At 40.9% G+C, this 22306-nt stretch overlaps 1 long non-coding RNA gene across 1 annotated transcript in view; it reads left to right on the forward strand.

Annotated features, from left to right (window-relative positions):
• LOC309611734 overlaps positions 1 to 22306 on the forward strand; it is a 35834-nt gene that overhangs the window by 7615 nt on the left and 5913 nt on the right. Inside the window, exon 2 of the long non-coding RNA XR_014234709.1 lies at positions 1 to 22306. This exon is cut by the window's right edge and continues 5913 nt beyond it. This is a non-coding gene — a long non-coding RNA (uncharacterized lncRNA).

A 22306-nucleotide genomic window follows, 5' to 3' on the forward strand; every position in this document is an offset into this window, starting at 1 on the left:
GTTCAAATACCTCTAGACCACCTCCTCTCCTCCCACCTCATTCCATTTCCCTCATCCAGGGTACCCATTGTCTTAAGTTTTGGTTTTTATCAGTTCAGTCCTTTTTCTATGCATTCATACACATGGATGTACTAAAGAAAGATGCCATTTATTTTTATGTTTTAGTGAACCCGAAGTGCTCCCCCAAGTTTATGGTTAGTTTTATCTCCTTCTGAACTTGACATAAATGGAATAATGTATGTACTTCTGTGACTTCTTTCACTCATCATTGTTTTTGAGATTCATCCATATTGTTACAAGTAGGGATCTATAGTTTGTTTTCTCTACTGTAGCATATTCCATTGCATGAAAACAAAATTTATTTACCCATTTACATCTAGATTCATCTTAGGAAAGAGTAGTTCCATCATAATACTCCCTGCTTAGAGCCCTCCTCTGGCTTTCTACTGTAGTTTTAGTATGTCAGACTTTTCCCAATGCCCCCTTTGCCTCTCCCATCTCATTTTATCCCACTCTCCCTGATTCACAGACTTTCTTTGGGTTCCTTGAACACACCAAACTCACTTCTACCTTAGGACTCTTGCTGTTGCCCGTCCCTGGACCACTGCATCCCCAGATATTTGCATCGCCGGCTCCTTCTTTTTATTCAAATCTCATCAGATCTTATCTGTGCAGCCTTCCCTGGCCACCCAATCTGAATTAGCCCCAGCCCCACTCATTTGCTCCCATTAGCCCTTGTTTTCTTTTCCTTGGTGCATCTCTCCCTATCTGCATTTGCCTTGTGTATCTGCTTCCTGGTCTATTGTCTGTCTCCCTAAACTGCAGCTCTGTGAAGGCATGAACCCTGCCTTACCCATCACTCTATCCCCAGCAGCTAGAATAGTGCCTGGCATGGAGTGAATGTCCAGCATATATTTGTCGGATGGATGAATGAATGAGTGAGTAAATGAAGCTGTAAAGAAATTAATATCTTGAGAGTAGGTTAGACCCAACCAAAATTCAAGTACTCATTCATTTCTTCCACACATATTACCATGTGCTTATTTTTTAAAAGCCCTGAGTTGGTACAGGTGATGAGAAGACACAGTTTGCTTGCTACGACAATGTCTTTGATGGGCTAGGTCAGTGAGGACTGTCCCACAGAAAGGGAGGAACTGTAAGGGCTTTTACTGAAATGGGGTTTTAACTTTAAATATATGCTTTTCCCCACTCCTGTATTTTCAAACAGGGTGGAGTGTGTGCTCACGGGGTGACTAAGCCACTAGACTATTATTAGTGAAGCAAGGGGTGCTGGTTACCGCACCAAACCGGCCTCTCCTTAGCCTGGAGGGGAAGATCTACCCAAGCCTGTCTGATGATTTGGGCAGGATTCCAACAGGTGGAGAGGCTGTCCCCCAACTAGGCCTGCCTCCGAGAGAACAAAACATCACAGAGATGCCAAAGACCAGTTTGGGGGCTCGAAAGTAGAACACGATAAAAAATAATGTGCCTCACCATTCACTTTACAAACTTTCTGAGCCTCTTACTACACCCCATGAATTTGATTTCAAAATTCATCTAGTTTCATTGCAGATGTGTGGCGTTCCTAATTTCTTCTAGACAGTCCGTTTTTTTAGACTTTATTTCTTCATTCTCTAGAGGCAGAAAATACAATAACTGAAACCTGTGCAGGAGAAAATTGTGGCAGATGATTTTAGGGGTGTCTTGTGTTCCCTTTCTCGACAGTATTTCCCCCCGTGTTTTAAAAAAGTTCTCAACTATGAGGCTTCTTCTAACATTAACTTCAAAACCCAGATACCCAATTAACATGACAAAGCAAAGCAAAGAGCAATAGGTGGTTATAAACTGTAGTAATTGTGGGGCTCCGGGGGGAGGGTGACTCAGGAAGCATGGACAGCGCGGCCTCTTGTGCCTAAACCGCAGATCACAGCGGGCGGTAGCACCTGCACGCATGCACCTGAGTGGAGTTAGGTGTGTTAAGCTGGGGCGGGCGGGGGGAGCCTTGTGGCGGAGCACTGGCATTACAGATGAAGGAAGCTGGGGTCTAGTTTTTCAGTACAAGTTATAACACGCAGAGCAAAGACGGGGACAGACAGCACGGTCACTTTTACCAAATGAGTCACGCTGTGTCTAAGAGTCACAAATGCAATTGCCCGTGGGCACCATAAAGAAGCTTAATGAGTCACATGGGCTAAGTCAGGACTCTGGTGATTTGGAGAGGTGATGCCCCTCTAAAGCGGGTCAGGGCCTCCATGACCATTCGAGTCCCTGTATTGCTAGACTGTCAGAATTTCCAAGAGAAGTCAGAAATGCAGAAGGTTTCTGAAAAATCTAGTTCTAAATGCTGGCAACACAATTACTGAGACTGGGCGTCTGGAGCCTGTGCTCCGCAACAAGAGAGGCCGCGATAGTGAGAGGCCTGCGCACCGCGATGAAGAGTGGCCCCCACCTGCTGCCATTAGAGAAAGCCCTCGCACAACCATAAATAGCCCAACACAGCCATAAATAAATAAATAAATAAATAAATACAATTTAAAAAAATAAAAATAAAAAAAATTTAAAAAATAAATAAATGCTGGCAATACATTTGAACCCCTTTTTTCATATTCTGAGGATCACGCCAAACATGTCTGTAGGCTGAATTTGGCTTGCGAGCCATCAGTTTGCAACCTCTCACCCGAGAGTGGTGACCTCGGTGGCATCATTAGTTTGATCTCTCACATCCACATGACCCTTTTCTTATAATGAATATTTTGGAACAACTTCCTTCTTCTTCTAAAATAAAATTTATGATAAATAACCTATGTATATACTTAATTCAAAAATTTAAATATCATGTCCTAGCTATCATGTAAAGGAGAAGTAAAAAATGGGTACTTTATTTAAAAATGTATTTCAGTGCATAACTGCTGGGACATAACTGCCTTGGAAGGCATGATGACATCGGCAGATGCTTGCCTCTTTTGAGCAAATTGCTGAGAATGCAACAGCTCCAAATGCAGAGTAATACAGTATGTTGGTTAATCATGTGCAAGTGTTTTATCTCCGTGGATGCCCAGTGGGATATTTATAAGCCACACAGAATGTGGGACAGTTCTCTGCAGCATAAGACTGTCCTTGCATCGCTGCTCCTGCCCACTGATCATTTTGACAACCAAAAATTGCTCCCACAAAACTCCAAATGCCCCTTGGAGGGCAGTGCCACCCCTGCTAAGAAACAAGGACACAGACTGACTGACTACAGGGCTGACCAATAGATTTCAGCTGTCCACTGACTATATGACCTCGGACAGTCTGCTTAGCCTCTTTAAGTTTCCTCAGCTGTAAAATGGGGAAACAGTGGTACCTATTTCATAGGTATTTTTGTGGAAATTAAATACATTAATAACTGTAAAATGCTTAGATAATCCAGCTCCAAGCAGATGTTAACTTCTTGTGTCATTATTGGATTGGTATCAGATGGCAGTTGCCCTGAGTCACCATCCCTCAGTGGGAAGCTATTGCTAATTCCACATGTTTGTTAAGGAAGCACAGGGAAAGAGGCATGTCCTACAGAGATGTAAAGCTTCACTCGTAACGCTGAACAAAGTTTTCCATCATTCGGCTGACTCTAATTCTACTTAGAAGAAAGCCACAAAGACACCAACTTCTTAATTTTTTTCCTAGCTGCTTCTGCTGCAGCACTTTCTGTTTTACTATGTCAGAAAATATGAAGTAATACTGTTACCAAATCGCATGTGATAAATTGATTTTCCCAATTTGGCTCATGGTTTCTTCAGGGAAGGCCCCAAGTGTTACTCTTTTTCTCTCAGTTCATGTTACCTAACATGGGACAAAGGACAGTGAGGGCTCTCACCTAACACATGGCAGGCACATACTTGTGGAAACTAACTATCTAGCTAGCTAGCTCTCTTAACCAGAGGCTCAGGACTTCTATTTCTTGTCCTTCCCAAGATGCCTGCACATTCTCTGGGGTTTATGCTGCCACTTTTGATCTGAGTACCAGGCTCCTATGAACCAATTATCCTCAATCTCACAGCAGCCCTGCTTCCATAGCTGTCCTCTTTCTCCATGCTTTCTATCAACCCTGGCAGAGAACTCAGCACTGTTCTTGACTGCTACAAAACTAAAACAAAAATGAAAACACTGCCCCAAAGAATATGTACTCATTGAGGATTTTACTGAAGATGTGCAGTGATGCAGGATGCTTACAGCACTGCATTGCAAACAATGTATATTTTAATGTTAGACCCCTATCTCTCTTGGAGGGTTTTGGGCCACTCTGTCAATAAATCTCATGTCATTCTGCATGACTCTCCTCTCTTCTCCCAGTCTCCCTGACCTCTAGTTGCTTAAAAAAAAAAAAATCCTTCCATTTTTACAGAAGATTTCACTCTCTACTGTCTCCGCCCCTAGGCTGGACTCTGGCAACACCCAAAGCACCTGCACAGCCTGCAACCTCTGCTCCAGGCCTCACACCTTCCAGCCCCCATTAGGAATGGCTGGGGGGAAACAGTCTCAATAGTCCTGACCCCACTGATACGAATTATGCTGCCCTTCTCAAAACACAGAAGAGGCTAAAGCCAGCACTGGCTTTAAATAATTTTTCCCCTCCATTTTATAGGACGTTGGTCACTGAGGCATAACAGTTTGACCTCAGAAGATGACCAGACAGAGACTCTAGGTTTTCACTTCATTGCTGGATATTCATTTAGAAGCTACTCTAGGTCCTGATAACACGACAAATCATTACCTAACTGTTAGCTCTAGATAATAATTCCATGCTTGATTTGTGGACAAAATTCGTCAACCCGACCCTCTTGCCACCTGAAGAAGGTGCCCACTAATGCACCAGGCATTGACATTGTGTGCCTCAGGTTCTCATGTGGTAGAGAGAGACCAGGTGAGCTCAGTAACATTAGGATTACAAATCATCATATGCGGAAGTGCAGAAAAAGGCTAAGAGGCACTGAGTATGTTTCAATAAATACCAGCAAAGATTTTAAAAATTACTTCAAGATCATCATAAATTAAAGATGTCGGTATCTCTACATATTATCAACATTCCTGTTACTTCCTGTGAGGAACTTAAATCTACCAAACTAGGTACACAAAACTAGCATAAAATGCAACAAACACAAATATCAACATTTTCAGTTGGTGACATCACCAACTGAAATATATTTTTGCTGAAAGTTTAGACCCAGTGCCATACCTTGGTTCAGTTACTGCTGACCTTATATATTTTTCTCATTTCACTAAACTAGACAAATCCAAAACAACAAAATATACTTTGAGCTAAGCCCAAAACAAGCCAGTAGTTCATTTAGTTTAACCCATGGATTTTCATAATAAGAACAAACAAAAACAAGCTACCAAACAAAAAACATCTCTCTGACACTGAAATATTTTTCTTCTCTAGAGTAAAGTTAACATCCGTATTTTTCCCTCACTTGAGTTCTGTGATCCAGTGATTAAAGAGCCAAATAAGAGAATAATTTCCCTGGTCTACAAAAGGTTAATTAATCATAACTCACGTTTTTATTTTTTTCTTTTTCTCTCTACTCCCCAAAAGGGGAAAGAAAGTGACAAGTTTAAAAATAACTCAAATAGGGAGGCTACAGATATACATAATAAAAAATCTGAGGCAGAAACCCAAAATAAATAGACACAATTTAAAGAAGTAGACAGAATTTAGAAAAAAAAAAAAATCTCTTCCAACCCTCTGTTCATTCTTAGTAGCACAAGAGATACTTTATATTTTCTTGGCCGTGTTTAAGCCATTCAAGCACTATTGCTATAACTTTTTTGTCACTTCATAACCTTTATTTCACAGTTTCAACTTTTAAAAGAACTTTATTCATCACCCCAACTCAAAATCTAGTAGGCACATTTTAAGTATGCTGCCACCAACAACAGTGGCAGTCCTGCTATAGTCACCTGATTCGAAAACTGAAACCTTTGGCTTTGCCTGTCATTCAGAAGTAGAGCTCTACTAACACTTTTCTCTTTATAGACTTATTAGGTCTCTTTACCAACTTATTTTCCCACTACTGAGACATCAAAAACAGCTATACTTGTAGCCTCCTAATAATATATTTCCTCATCCTCTAGCATAAAATCCTTCAGCATGAAAATTCTAAGTAGGAACAGAATTGTCTTCCATGGCTACCAATAGTTATGTTTAAACTGATAATCTCAAAGATTACATTTGAGAGCAACTTTTCAAGAAATGAACATCTAAGTTACAACTAAGTACCTTTTTCACTAATTCTGAGCCTTTCTTTAAATCACCTTATCTGAATTGCTAAGCTTGGTATCAAAATCCCCTCTCAGCAATTTGTTCAAAACTTCTGAGTTTCCTCAGATCCAAATAGTCCTCTGGGCTTTGCTAACATCCATCTATTCTCTTTCTGTATCACTAACAGATATTCTAGGCACCTCATCCAGGCTGTTGGAAAGAATTCAGTGCTCAAAGCCTAGTCTTCCTTTCTTTTCATATAACAGCAGAGAGTACACAAGCCTTCTTTCCTATTTCTCTACAACTATAAGTAGCTAAGTTTCCACTTTATTCATTTTTGTCTCAACTTTCCAAATTCCCAAGCAGCTATTTCCAATAAGAGCATCTGGCAGAACTTGTTAAAACTAATTTCTAGAGGACTTAATTAGTTACATCAAGCTCTCAACTACCTTAACAATATACTCAGATCTTTCAGCCATGTAGACTGTCTCAATGATACTTAAAAAGAGAAAGCCTCAGAAACTGCTTTCTGAAGGCACCTATATCCCTTACACAGAGCAGACATCTCTTACAACTAAGAGTTACGTAATTTTTAAAAAGAAACTTAAATTGGTTTCATAACGGGGAATATTCCACACTGCTTTGGGGACATATTTTACAATCCATTCGAACTCAAAGCAACTATGTACACAGCTCTAGAAAAAAGCGAAAATGGGATGATCTTAAAATTAATATTAATAAATCGCCACAGAGGTTCTATTCTTCTAATACAAAATGTCTAAACCTCTCCTTTCCCTCTTCTTTTACTTTCTCTCCCCCTCCACCCCCTCTCCCGTCCTCTTCTGCCTCCCTTTTCTCAGTGTCCCGTAAACCTCTCCGTTCTCTGTTTAACCTTGTCTCGATGCCGGGCTTTGCCAGCACTTCCACTGACTGGGTTCACACCCAGCCTGCCTACGGTCCCAGTCCCAGGAGAGAAGAGCTCCCACATTCCGCAGCCCCTCAAACCTCTGCCCGTTCCCAGCAATTCCAGCCAGCCCCACTGACGGTCCTGCTCCGTGAGAAAAAAGTTCCTTGAAACACAAATATGTCTTTTTATTGCAGAAGAATCAAGGTTTGATTCACCCACCAATGCTTAAAATCCTCATATTTTTCTACCTCTCCTTCACTGCCATTTGCACAAATCCAGAAGCCAGGAAGACTACCTCTGATACAAACTCTACCTCTCTGGAATTTTTTTTTAAATTAATTTATTTATTTTTGGCTGCATTGGGTCTTCTTTGCTGCGTGCGGGCTTTCTCTAGTTGCGGCGAGCGGGGGCTACTCTTCGTTGTGGAGCGCGGGCTTCTCAATACAGTGGCTTCTCTTGCTGTGGAGCACGGGCTCTAGGCACACAGGCTTCAGTAGCTGTGACACGTGGGCTCAGTAGTTGTGGCTCGCGGGCTCTAGAGCGCAGGCTCGGTAGTTGTGGCGCACAGGCATAGTTGCTTCGCGGCATGTGGGATCTTCCCGGACCAGGGCTCAAACCCATGTCCCCTGCACTGGCAGGCAGATTCTTAACCGCTGTGCCACCAGCGAAGTCCCTACCTCTCTGGAATTTTTTGCCGGTAAAGTTAGGGGATGGAACTAGTTGAATTGTAAGGCACTTTCCAGCTAAAAATGAACAGATGCTATCCTTGACAAAATAAATTCAAATAACTTCTGCTTAAGAATAATAATACTTAATAGAACATTGTTTATGGGTTGCCTGCTATGTACCAGACACTAATACATTATATAACCACAATAATAGTTAACATCAATTTGTGCCAGCTAAGTGCAAAGCACTTGCACTATCTCATGTGCTCCCTTGACAACATTATGACACATACACTATAAGTATCCTCTTTCTGCAAATGAGGAAAACAAGGCTCAGAGAGAATGAAAAACTTATTCAAGGTCACACTATTGATAAGTGGTCGATACAGTCAGTCTGATTCCAGTAGACAAAATGTTAATCACTACACTCACAACAACTCTACAAAGGTGGTATTATTATCACCACCTTGCAGTGAATAAACATTCATATGCTGAATCACTTCCCAGACAATACCATCAAGTCATTAAACAGAAACATGCATCAGTTCTCACTGTGATTGGTCCTTAAAACTGAGAGCACCATGATTGTGTATAAATTGATATCCATATAGAAATGCTAGGAAAAGAGAAATAGAACTGCCTTATGCAAACATTGTATCAACAGAATGTTTTACAAAGATTAAGACTTTAAAACAGAAATGTTATAAAAACATGTTAATGTTATAATGTTATGTAAAAATGGTCATTAGGATATTATCATATTTTTTATATCTAGAAATTTTTACTAATCTGCTTGCTCTTTACTCATATTTTACTCCACCTTACAAAACATATTATTCTATATTCTGTGGCTGATCTTTCCAAAACCTGAGGTTTTTTAAGGTCTTATTTTATTATCTGTTGCTTCTGCTGGCTCTTGCAAATGGTGTCTCATTTCTTTGTATGTATAAGGATTTTTGACTATAAAGAGCTAATTATCCTTAGAATTTTCCTTGAAAAAAAATCTTTGAGGCCTAGGATCAATGTGGATTCCTCAAAAAGATATTTGTGTTTGCTTCTGTCAGTGAATGGAGACATTACCAATACTGGAAAATGTTAAAGAAGTGTATCAGCTTGAGGTATTTTAGGCCACCTAGGTGATGGCTTATGGTTATAAATTTTTAAGGAATATTTTTTTCTCCCAATTAGCTCATTGCCAAGGTTGAGACAATTTTCCTTGAGGTCCCTGAGTGAAGAAAGGACCTCTTAGTTTTATTTTTAATTCACCCTTGCACTGTGGGTGTAGCCCCATGGAGCCCCAGCTTTCTTGAGGGTCTTCTATTAGATTCTTTACCTTGGGTGGGCCCTGAGCTTTGTCTTTCAAACCTCAAACCCCAGGAAACCTTAGAAATGATGCTCCGTTTGACCCAGAAAATGTCCTCAGGGCAGTAACTGGGTTCCTATATTCATCAGTTCTATGCCCAGGTATTCCTTATTTTCTTGCAAACAAGTAGACAAATTATAAAAAGCTATCTTAAAATTTTATTCAGTATATTTAGTTGTTTTCAGCGGAGGGTGGGTTCAGGCACTTGCCCACCATTTTTTTAATCTGGGCAAGTCATTTTATGTCATCGAAACACAATTTCCATATGTATAAGATGGTTCGATATCAATAATACTAATTCCATAGCTTGTTATTAAGATTGGATGACATTAAGTGAAAAGCACTTTGAAAATTGTCAGGTCCTACATAAAGAGTAGCCATAATTGATATCCCTTCCTTTACTCATTCACAAATATTTATTAAATGCCTACTGTGTTTCAGATAGGTACAAAGGGCATAGCAGTGATAGAGAAAAAGAAAGGAAAAGATGGGGTAAAGAAGAAGGCAGAGAGAAAGCTGCAGTATGACTCAGTATGCTAAAGTTTCTGAGGCCCTACATGGGAGAAGCCAGAACTACACATTCTGATTCAACTTCATCTGTCTCCCTTGGCCAAAGAGGACTTGGGTAGACAGCTTGATAGCATCTTCAAGGCACAGGACGTTTTGCGAATAACAAGCAAGAATAAAAACCAGAGAGAAAGGAACCTCTGATAGGGCTGATGGGGTCTTGGGTAGGCAGAGTGGGAGATTAGTGCTTTTCATCATAATTTTTTTGAACTATCTGATTCCTTACCTTGTATATATAATTGCTTTGATTATAAAGAAAAATAATTTTTAAATTCCTGCAATCATACCCCCAGTATGTATGAACTCTAATGAGCAACATACACACATATAGGCAGGAAAGGCCTGAAGTGTATATCGGTCAATGTCTCCTTGAGATTCCCTAGCACTGAAGGCCTTCTATAGGTATTTGTGAATGAGTGAGTGGGTGACTGACCAGATGAATAAATGAAATGAATCCATCCTGAGAAAGGCAATAGGTGAATTGAGCTTGGGCTGAATTTCAGCTCCCACTTGCCCTCTTGGCTGGGCCCCATTATGCAGTGAAACACCTGCTCAACTGCACAAAGCAGCTCTGAGTTAAGAGCACAGGTTGGAACGAGATGCAAGGGTTGGAATCTTATCTCCTCTTCCTACTAACACTATGACTTTAGATATGGAACTAAGCCTCCACTTTCCTTGGGATTAATGTGCAGATAAAAGTACCTGCCAAAGAGGCTTGTTGGGAAGATCTAATAAGTGAGTGCATGCAAAACAGCACTGAGAATATTGTTTTTCGATCATAACTGGTCAATCAGTGTATGCTATAGTCCTGCATCACTCACTTTGGGCAGATCTGCAAAAGGCATTTCAGTTTGCATGATGACTCGGCTGTAGTGTATACGGGGTTTTTTTTCTTCCAGTGGACAGAGCACTGAACGCAGAGACTGAAAACCTCTTTCCCAGTGACAGCTCTGCCACCCAACACACATCAGCTCAAAGTTGAGCAACTTGCAGCAGCTCACTTCACCTTCTCAACTATCAAGCTGCTCTGGATTTTAAACTGAAATAATAATGTCTCATAGCCTTGCTCTGAAGTTTAAATGAGAAAGTGTTTTCTTTTCATTGTAAAGCACTCTACGATCAGAGGTCCTGAAAGTAACCGAAGAGCATAAAGCATTAAATCCATTCCCACTTTTCTTCTGTACCCATAAACATGGGAGGCACTCAATAGATACTTCTGAATAAATAAATAAATTTGTCAATAAATAAGAGTTTAACAGTGTTTTTCAAAAGGATTTAGGAATCATCTGCATCAATATTACCTGGAGAAGTTGTTCCAACATATCCTGGAGAGTCGGCTACATAAGTTGTTCTCAACTTTCACTGTGCTTTGAACTGACTTGAGGAGCCTTCAAAAATACTGATGCCTGGGTCCCACTCCCAGAGATCTGGATGGAATTAGTCTGGGGTGTGGTCTGGGCACCTGAATTTTTTTTTAAATTTTTTTTAAATTTATTTTTTATTTTTGGCTGCATTGGGTCTTCGTTGCTGCGCACAGGCTTTCTCTAGTTGTGGTGAGCGGGGGCTACTCTTCGTTGCAGTGCACGGGCTTCTCATTGCAGTGGCTTCTCTTGTTGTGGAGCACAGGCTCTAGGCTCACAGGCTTCAGTAGTTGTGGCACGTGAGCTCAGTAGTTGTGACGCACGGGCTTAGTTGCTCTGCGGCATGTGCGATCTTCCTGGACCAGGGCTCGAATCTGTGTCCCCTGCATTGGCAGGTGGATTCTTAACCACTGCGCCACCAGGGAAGCCCCCCTGGGCACCTGGATTTTTAAAGCTCCTTTGGCTGATCCTAATGCAAGGCTCTAATTTAATGAGCCTGAGTAGTAAGGCAGACATTGATACTTGGCAACCTCAATGTCATTTCTAATCCCCTTCTCCCTTGCCACTCCTCTCCATGAAGGCTGGAAGGAGAAATGACTCATTTTCTCAACTTTCATTAAAGTTAACGGGTGACCATGTGCCCAGGTGTGGGCCAAGGGTCAGAGGTCTGCTGGGTCAGACAAAGAGGCTTCTTTCATGCTTTTATTGTTCTGATAAAAAGAGACGGCTGTGCCTGCTGCACCTCTTCTGGTTTTACCCTCTTCCTGCCTTGAACACCCATGTGGCTGGACCTGCCACGAACCTAAGAGAAAGGCCAACCAAGAGGACCCCAGAGGTGTCAGTCTTGACATTGTTGAGCCTCTGAATCAACTTCAGCAATCGCCTACCTGTGACCTTCTTACTATGAGAGAAAAACAAACTCCTAGTTTATTTAAGCCACCAAAACCCAGCTTTCTGTAGCGTGCAGATAAACACAATCCTAACTGACAGAAAGAGATCCTGTCTATTTTCTTTTGCCCTGATCTTCAGAGGAGATGCTGATATGCTAAATACTTTTATGTAAACACGACTACAAGTTTATTTACAGAGTGATGAGTTTGCCTGGGAAAGAATTTGAAGAGTGGCTTACTTGAAGGTGCGGCCTCCTCTAATTAAAACCTCTCATAGACCATCCTACCTGTTGAGACACCCGTGATGTAAGCGGGAGAAGAGGCTTTGACTGAATGATTTCCTGGTAACTTTTCTTCCTTAATTGTTCCCTTTACAGAATGACACAACATTTAGATGAAGGGCAGGCATTAGCGAAAAAGTATGCCCTCCACTGCTAACACTCCCAGCCCTCCCAACCTTGGGTGACAGCTCTGGGAGGGAATAACCAGGTTTATCCCTGGCTGATTCCGGCAGCTCTTTAGGACTGCCTGGCAAAGAACTGGCTGGTGCAGTGGCTTCTGTCCTCAGCAGTCTCATCTTCCCACTAAGTCTCCATGTGCTACCAGCACAGGTATGTCAGTCCTCTGAGCAGCTGACATAGGCTGTGAGGTGTCTCTCCTCTCTAGCGGGGTACCCTTACGACAGGAAAAGCCCCCATCCTCATACTCTTAGTCAAAGACTCCCCGCTCCCAAAATATCTATAAAAAGGGATAGAAGAAGGAGAGCAGGATTCTTCTCCTGGAGTGTGAATCACACACTGTCCCACTGTGCCCAGTGCCCCACAGGCCTCTCCGTGAGATGACAAAGGAAAGCAAATGTGTTTATTTTATCCCACGGATGACCCTCTGCCTGTAAGTCCCAGCATGTGTCATAGGATACGCATAGCTCTTTCCTGGGTTCTTCACACTGAAACCAAAGGTTCCCTGCACTGATTCAGGCTTCTTTCTCCCCCTCTCCGCTTCTTCTCTTGGGATCTCTATCAGGCTAGATAGTCACTCAACCTCCATTGCAAAATAACATATTATCTTGGGTTTCCCCTGCTCAAAACAGTTTAAAGGCACTCTCATACTTATTAGATACGAAATGTATCCGCTGGCACGGAAGGCGCGCCATACTGTGAACTCTAACAACCTTCCCATCATTATGCCCCCGCTCCACCACGCTCAAGTGAAGCACTGGTACCACACTGCTCTACTTCCTGCTCTGCAAACACAATTTGAAAATCCCAACAAGATTCCTGAAGTCAAGATAAAGTATAGTATTTGACAGAATTGTTTAACTACTGGAATTACCTGGGAAGTTGATTAAAATACAGTCTCCCAGGACCCACTCCAAGAAAATTTGATCCTTTAGCTCTGGGTCTGGAGATTTGCCTTTTCACAAGTATAAAATGTGATTTTAATGGCTTGAGAAATTTGGGAAATATGATGACTAGTAAAGAGAAAGAAACACTCTTATGCCTATCTTGTTCTGTGCAAAACTTATCTGTCCTTCAAAGCCTAACTCAGACTTCTCATCTCTGAGGTCCTCAGACCATTCCAGCTGTGACGCTCTCACCCTGCCCTCCATTCACCCTCATTTGGCACTAGGCAGTCTTTCCTATGACCCATGTTGCAATTTAAGCTTTCATGTGACTATGTGCCTTATCTCATTAACCCGAGGGTCCTTAAACAAAGGTGTGCATCAGAATTACCTCGGTAGGTGCTTTCAAAATGCAGATGTCAGGGCAGCTTTTACTCCTGTTGACTTTATCCGGAAGACAAAGGGTGATGCACAGGCAACTGTATTTTGAAAGAACTTTCCAGATGATTCCAGTGAGTGCCCACCCCTCTTTTACTCCAGCTTACACCACACTTTAGGAATCCTTGCACCGATCATACTATGAGGCCTTTGAGGACAAGGACAGTGTCTGACACTGCTTTCTAGTCTTCACACGGTTTACCTCATCACTTTGAGTTTGGTGAAATGAGTGTGCAATCAAGATGCATGGACTGTTTGAATGACTGATTGATGATCAATTGAGAGGGTAAAAAACAGCCCCTGCGTGGCCCATAATTAATTCTCATTCAGCTTCTACTCCAAGTCCATGCACTCACACTGTACCTACTTGCTACAAATTCTGAAATGTCTGATGAATACACTTGTTCCACATGAGGGAAAAAAAAAGCGAGGGGTTCCATACACATTAGAAAGGTGGATGATGTCTCACTTTTCCCAGAGCACCAATCAAGGGCTCCCCTATCCATCCCAAATGTCATATACATGGAAAACGTGAAGCCACATCCAGAGGCATTGTCAATGCGAACCTCCAACCGCCAGGGAGCCTCAGAGGCTACTCTGACGTCCTTCAATGTCAGGACCACATTTAATGTAATGATCTTACATTAAAACAGGTGCCATTCAGCAAGTAACAAAACCAGCAAAGAACAGTACATTATTGGGGTCAGTTTAGCAATTAGAATAACACCTGGCAGCTCACATGGTGCACCCTATAATTCTGACATTGTAGGAAAGTCTCTGCATGCTGAAAATCTCTTCTCTCCTGGATTGTCAAGGAATCTGTTGTAGCGGTTACCTGAAATGTAGTGTGTTGTTAACGAACAGCAATCAGACATTGACATCTCTTGGTGATTGATTTGTCATGTTGGTTTCAGTTACCCATCAGGGCTTTGAGGGAAAGGAATGTAAGACAGGTACGTTTTGATTGATGAGGAGATACTGGTAAGGGGAGTAGGGCTAATTATGGCATACCAGTGAAGGTTCTGGCTGGCAAGGATATGAAAAGGCTGAGAACCAGAAACAGCTAGAGGAGGGGAGAAGGTGATGAAAGAAAGTGATTTAAGAGTAGGAGGGACATTCGACTGACTGTGAGTGTCATCTTTCAAAAAGTATCGGGAACATGGATGTGCTGTGTTTGGGATTATGAAAGTAGTGTTCTAGGAAACTGTGTGAATCTCATTCCCAAGATTTAAAGGGCCAGCCAGTGTACGCTTCCAGATAGGAATAAAGTCTGATTCTTGTTCAGAAACGATTGGTTTAACTCACATACACAGATCATCCACCATAGATGGGGGTCACCCAATGGGCCTGCTTGCTTCACTCCAAACTTCTGCATTCACTCCTCTGGACTCCTAGGACACTCTTAGTGTAAATGGACCTTCTCGTCATTAATTAGATAGCCAACAAGGACCTACCATATAGCACAGGGAAATCTGCTCAATATTCTGTAATAACCTAAATGGGAAAAGAATTAGAAAAAGAAAAGACACTTGTATATGTATAACTGAATCACTTTGCTATACACCTGAAACTAACACAACACTGTTAATCAACTATACTCCAATATAAAATAAAAATTTAAAAAAATAAAATGATATATTAATATTAAAAAAAAAACAAAATTTGTTCCTCACTGGAGCCATATCAACAATTCTACCTCTCATTAGACTGAACTCACATCACTGGAACTGCTTACCAGGAGCAAATTATTTTTCAGTACTGACCTTCTGAATATAAGAAAACCTGAAAGGGCAATGAAATAAAGGAAGAAGGAAAAAGAGAGGGAGAGAGAAGCAGCAAAGACAGAAGAAGGAAGGGAAAGAGGGAGAGAGGGAGGGAAGGAGGGAGGGAGGAATGCAGCACTTCAGTCATAGTTTTCATATGATCTTGGAAATCTCTGGGCGGGGAGGTATGGCCTGAGTTGAACAGAAATTGATAGCAAGAACTAAGAGGTAAAAAGACAAAGATGGATGCAATCTCTCTCATGGCCACTCTAAAACTCTAGCCTTGAATGCCTTCCCCAAATCCGAACAGCATTTCTCCCAGTGCTTATTAGCTTTGTCAGCTGCTGCCAGGGCACTATCTCTGTCAGTGAGGTCTTTAGATTTGATATGCTGGAAATCTGCCTGGGGTACTAGTAATTAATGATTCCAGCAGTAGCCCATGTTTTAACAGAAACCAGTATTCTCTGTGAGTCCCAGCTTCCCTATCAAAGGAGGATTCTGCGTAAGCTCCTGTATTTATGTGGCTATATCAGGCCTCTTCCACAAAGAGCCAGAGTGAGTTAAGAACTCTGCAAGTGTAAAAACTTGGGGCCTCTGAAGGTCATTTCTAGGAGGAAAAACTCCTGGGGGATGAGAACAGACTGAATCTTTAATTCTCTGTATTTATATGTATATAAGGGGTTCTAACTGTGCTAATCTCTCATTGTGGTAATCTCTGCACCTTGTGGCCTTAAAACAGTTCCTTCACATTCAACTTACTATCAGGATCAAGCACATATATTTTGAGGTTTAAGTCTTGGAAATTTAACAATAAAATTGAAAAAGCAAACTGTGGTGCCCATTCTCTTCAGAAGCTCTGATCAATGTCAACACACAATGAAGGTTCCATGAATGGGTTTCAGAGGCATCAGACGTGAGTCTGGGTCCAGGCCCTGTGGTTAACCAGCTACATACAGGGGGAAAGTTCTATAAGATGGCTCTGTTCACCTGTTCAATGAGAATAATAAAGAGCTACCTTATAAGGCTGTTTTAGGGACTTGATGATTTAAGTGATATTTATTAGATATTGATTATGATGGTGACTACTAATCTTGTCAAGTCCTGGAAGGCCCTGGGGTGCCCTGGGCCAGGAGTCCAAAAGCCTAGGTTCTATGTGCAGCTCTGCCATAAATTACCAACATGGCCTTTGTTTTGTCTTTTCACCCCCTAGATTTTAGTTTCCTCATTTGTTAAATGAAAGTCTTCAACTAGTTGATGCTGGACTAGCAACTGGAAATACACTGATTCTTCTGTGGGATATATTCTTTTTGGAAGAAGTTGGAGAGAATTGTGATCACCATAGAGAGATCACGTGAGGGAGGCAATACCTCCTGGAAGTCTCAAATAAAGATGATCTCGATGACTTTATTCAAGGCCCAATTAGACAGGAATTAGACACTCCTAAGCTTTGCCCAGTGGGAGAAGTGCATTTCTAAAATGTGAACTCTATGTCCAGCTCGCCTGCTGGACCACCCCCACAATAAGTAGTTGCTAAAATTTTGATATACCCCTGCCTGACCGCCAATTTCCCCTCCCCCCTCCCACCCCCCATACCAAGAAGCCACAGACTTCTGCAGAACTGGTTTGGTGAAGTTTTTGAATGCAGAAGTTCATTCCATCAATGATAGATGGTTCAAGGAAAACACTCAGCTTTAGGTGGGAAGTAAAGACACTTAAAAGAACGTGATTTGACCAGGATTTCAAGACAGACACAAACATCATTATTTCTCAGTGATGAGAAAGGAATGAAGTCAGAATCCCACTGGGTGTGGTAATATAAGGAAGGAGAAACAGAGACACTTTCTCTGAGGCTAAAATTTCTCGATAAGCTAATGCAAGGGTGTGATCCTGAAAGTGGATTCTTCAGACCTGCAGTGTAGATGTTTAGGAGATGCTTACCTGGCAGAGTTCAGAGCCTGAGATTTTGGTCTCTCTACAAAAGGTATGCAAGGGGAGGTAGTTCAGAAGTGACAATTTTGAAAGAATTCAAGAAACGTATAATGAAAGCATATCTTGATATATAGCCTTACTTGTTTTAATCTTCCTGGCCATATTAAAAATCAGAGATCAAGAACTGGCAGGTAATTTACAAGTTAATCTGTCTAAATTCCTGCCTCCCCATAGGCAATGTTTCACCCTCATTTACCCATGAAAAACTAAGACCCTGAAAACACTAAGTTGAAGGTACGTGGTCACACCTGTAGTTAACAAGGAATGGCGACGGGGAGTGGAAGGTACTAGGGTTAGTGTCTTATAAGGGTTCTTAATTCCTGGAGACTTCTTGGCATCATTTTCATAATCATCTGAAAGAATTAATATCAGTTTAGTTCTTCCAGGTGCTAACCTAGATCAGTGCTTCTCAACTTGAGCATGCATCAGAGTCACCTGAAGAACCTGTGAAAACACAGATTGCTGGGCCCCAACCCTGGAGATTCTGACTTAGTAGGTCTGGGGTGGAGGCCAAGAATGTGCAATTCTAGCAATTTCCCAGTGATGCTGATGCAGCAGACCTGGGAATGGCCTAGATCATGTCTTAGAATGTTTCCCCAGACCATTCTTGGGGTCTGATTTTTGTGACTGGTAGGCTGCCTCAGTCCAATTACTCTGTCCAGGACAGAGAGGGGGCAACTTCCCACACAAGTTGAGGAATGTGGTATCAATTCTGTGGCCAGGACAAAGAAGTTTGTGGGATGATGGTGTAAGCAGAGTCAGGAAAGCAATTCAATTCAACCGTACCAGCGAAAGAGCTGGGGAAATGATGCGTGTGTTTATCTGGTTTCAGAACTCCAAAACTCTATCAACAGGCTCTGCGTCAACCCTATGCTGAGCCCTATGGGGCTTGGAGTAAGTGTTATTCATATCTTAGAAATAATATGTGGTTTCTGTAAATGTGTCCTCCCTCCCTTCCTTTATCCTTCCTTCCTCTCTCTCTCCCTCCCTCCCTCTCTTCCTTCCTTCTGGAATCACTGAGTTAAATTTACAAAAAAAAAAAAAAACTAAATTAAATTGACAAAATACAAATTGGAACTCATCTCAAGGCTATTTACCCTAAAGGTCACCATCCTGTTTTTCCTGACCTTTTTCCTAATGAAAAGAATGGAGATCCATCTTGGAATTTTCCCAGCATCCTTTACAATGGTAAGCTCCTGTGGCTCAGGTCCCAGTTCCACTCTGCATTAGGGTCTGGCCAGCACAAAGACAAGGACAGCTATCAAAGTCAGGGTAGGGGGAATCATCCATCTCACTGTCAATGGCATGTATCACTCCGATGCTTCAAGCCCTATATACACACATCATTTTGTGTGATTTATGGCCCTAATTAGATCCCAGTGGCAGTATTCCATTAGCTAACAATGCATAGCCTAATCACCTTTTCTTCATACAAATGATTTCCTTAACTTTGCATGCATAACTTAACAGCTTTTATTTTAAAAACTCATGTTAACAGCTTTCCTGTGGTAACCAGTAGGGGTGCTATGATAAGAATCTAATTTGCTGTAAAAATGACTCATTTGTCAAATAAGCATTAAAATAATTGTTCCCCTTTTGACTGTTACCCTGCTGTTTCCAGTCATTTTCCAAAACTAAATTATTTACTCATTTGAAAGTTCAGCTGTGCATATTTTAATTGATATTCCCTCATAGGACTCATATTGTTAATGACAATAATTAACCCGAAAAGGCTGCTAAATAATTATGTTAGAAAGATATGAAGTATTTGCACAGAAAGTAAAATAAGCATTTGAAAAACTATCGAAATGTAAAACTTTCATATTTTATGGCAAAGCACAGTAATAGTTCATAATCAAATTAAAGAGAGAAAGGGTAAATGTAGATTATATGATATGATGCAGAATACTTTATGTTTTCAATATAGGAAAGTAGTCCAGCTAACAATATTATTCTGTCGTCTCAGTAAGCTCCCAATATTACTATTCTAGCTGGTAATATAAATTGTTCTCTGACACTTAGCATGGTTTGGGATGGGAGCAAACTAGCTCTTAATAATAATACCTAACACATATTCACTGCCTCTCTGTTAGATAAATCTCCCTGTGATAGACTCAACAAGCCCAACACACTTCCAGCAGAGACACAAGCACTAGACAGACCGTACCCCTTCCCCAAGAATACAGCTGGCTCTCAACTTGCTGGGAAGTTCTCAGCAGAAGTGGCAAGTCCTTGCCACTTTGGATCCCAGAGAAGAGAGCTTCCTTGTCAAATCAGACAAAGAAGGGACCATAGAGAGTCTTACACTTACTAATGTATGGTCTTCCCTGGCCAGTCTACCAGGCTGCCAGTTCCTAGAAGCCCACAGAGCTGACATTCCCATGGAGATGCCTAGAGATCATTTACCCAAATGGACAGTAAGGAATGCTACACCCTACCTACTATCCTACCCTAACAGAAGTCTTGAAGGTCAGGACCTAGCTATGTATGCTCCACAAATGCTTTTGAACTAAAGCAGAAAGCAGCTTTACAATGCCACAGAAGTGCCAGAACTTCAGTTAAGGGTATATTGGTACATGCCTCCCATACGGCAAGAGCAGCCAAACAGGACATCAAGAAAAGCCTCTGTCATTGCTTCAATTCTCTTTATTTTTACCTTACAGCTGATACCACTGGTAGCATAATAATGCTGTAATAAAAGTGATGATAATACTTGGTATTTATATAGTTCTATTTATTTTTGCTCACAGGTGCAAAGACTAATGCTAACAGGAGGCAGAAGAATAACTTACAAACACATGGCCATATGTGACTTCCACAAATATATCCTGCAAGCACTGAATACATGGAATAAACGGATAGGTGAGTATGGTGCTAATTATGCTTGTCATCAAATAAAATTACAACTTGCACAAAGAACAAAATTTGATTTTAATGTATATCTAGGTTGTTCATTTGCTGTTATCTATATCGCTATTCTTTCCATAAGCATTAATTTAGCAGCTACTCTGTGCTTAGCACTGGCAATACAGTGGTCAACAGGATAGACAGGGGCCCTACCCTCAAGTTGCTAACATTCTAGCAGTTAACCAAAGGGTATATAAGTAAATTTATTTCTAGTCAAGATGGTGAAGAGTAACATTTTAATGGAATCCCTCTCTCCAAATCTGCCGAAATAATACAAAAGCATAATTGAACTCAAAAGTTAAGCATTCCTGAACCAGAAATGCAGAGAGATGAAGCTGGCTGGAGCAATTGGCCAACTGGGCTCCAGGTCTGGAAGCAAACACTGGAGCCAGGAATTCAGCTCCATATAAAATGAGAGGTTGAAATTAGGGACTAAGCTGAAGTTCTCCTACTGATGAAATGAAACTGAGATTGGGGGTGGGAGACTACTGCCCTATTTTGCCTAGCTCTATGGCTGTGGACCTACGGAGTAGCATAGAGGCATATTCAGCTTCACACATAAGAATTGAGCTAAGCCATCCTCTGACTCAGTGCCTGGATGCGCCACATTCCTAACATCATCTTAAGGAGAAGTATAAAATGTTATTATTGTAAGATCTAATCCTGAACTTGGGGCAGAGGGAACAAAGGGTAAGGTAGAGGCAACCATAAACCTACTAGACAAGGAGAGGTGATCATAGAGGGAGAGAAAATATAGCTGCAGGGACCCATTCAAAATAAACTTATGTAACAAAATTCCAAAGTGAAGTAAGTCAGACAGAGAAAGACAAATATCATATAATATCGCTTATGTGTAGAATCTAAAAAAAGGTACAAATGAACTTATTTACAAAACAGAAATACAGTCACAGATACAGAAAACAAACTTACGGTTACCAAGGGGGAAAGTGGGGGAGAGGGATAAATTGGGAGATTGGGATTAACATACGCACACTACTATATATAAAATAAATAACTAGTAAGAACCTACTATATAGCACAGGGAACTCTACTCAGTACTCTGTAATGACCTATATGGGAAAAGAATCTAAAAAAGAGTGGATATATCTATATGTATAACTGCTGTACAGCAGAAACACAACACTGTAAATCAACTATACTCCAATAAAAGTTAATTTAAAAAAAGGACATAAAACTTTAAAAAATATATATATGAGATAATCTAGTGTTAAGAAATACATCTGAAAAAATTAGCACTAGAAATGTGGATTCATGCCAGATAACATTGACTGTGTAGAAGAGAATTGACAAAGACTTTAAAATAAGTAGATTTAAGGTACTCAATTGAAAATGAAATAATAGTCTTTGTTTAAAAGAGAGCAAAAATTGTGAAACAAGAACAGGCAGAAATAATATAAGAACATGTGAGTCTGAAAAAGAATCAATTAGAAATCTTGGAAGTAAAATATATAATCATTAATATTATGGAAGAAACTCATACAGACAAGTTAAAATCTAGACTGGACCCAATCAAGAGCAGAATTCTGGAATTAGAAGATATTATAGAGGAATCTGTCCAGAACAAAGCACAGAGAGACCAAGGACAACACAAAAGAACAACTATGAGATACAGATGCTAGACTGATACACTCTAACCCAGGGGTCAGCAAACTATGACCTATAGGCCAAATCCAGCCTTCTGCCTGTGAGCCAAAAGTGACTTTTACAGTTCTTAATGGTTGGAAAAAATCAAAAGAAAACTAATATTTTGTGACTCATAAAATTTATACAAAAATTCAATTTTCAGTATCCATAAATAAAGCTTTGTTGTAACATAGCCATATTTGTCTGTTTACCTATTGTTTATGAC

This window comes from Balaenoptera borealis (assembly GCF_965194805.1).
Source record: "Balaenoptera borealis genome assembly, chromosome: 15".
Taxonomy (NCBI): Eukaryota; Metazoa; Chordata; class Mammalia; order Artiodactyla; family Balaenopteridae; genus Balaenoptera; species Balaenoptera borealis.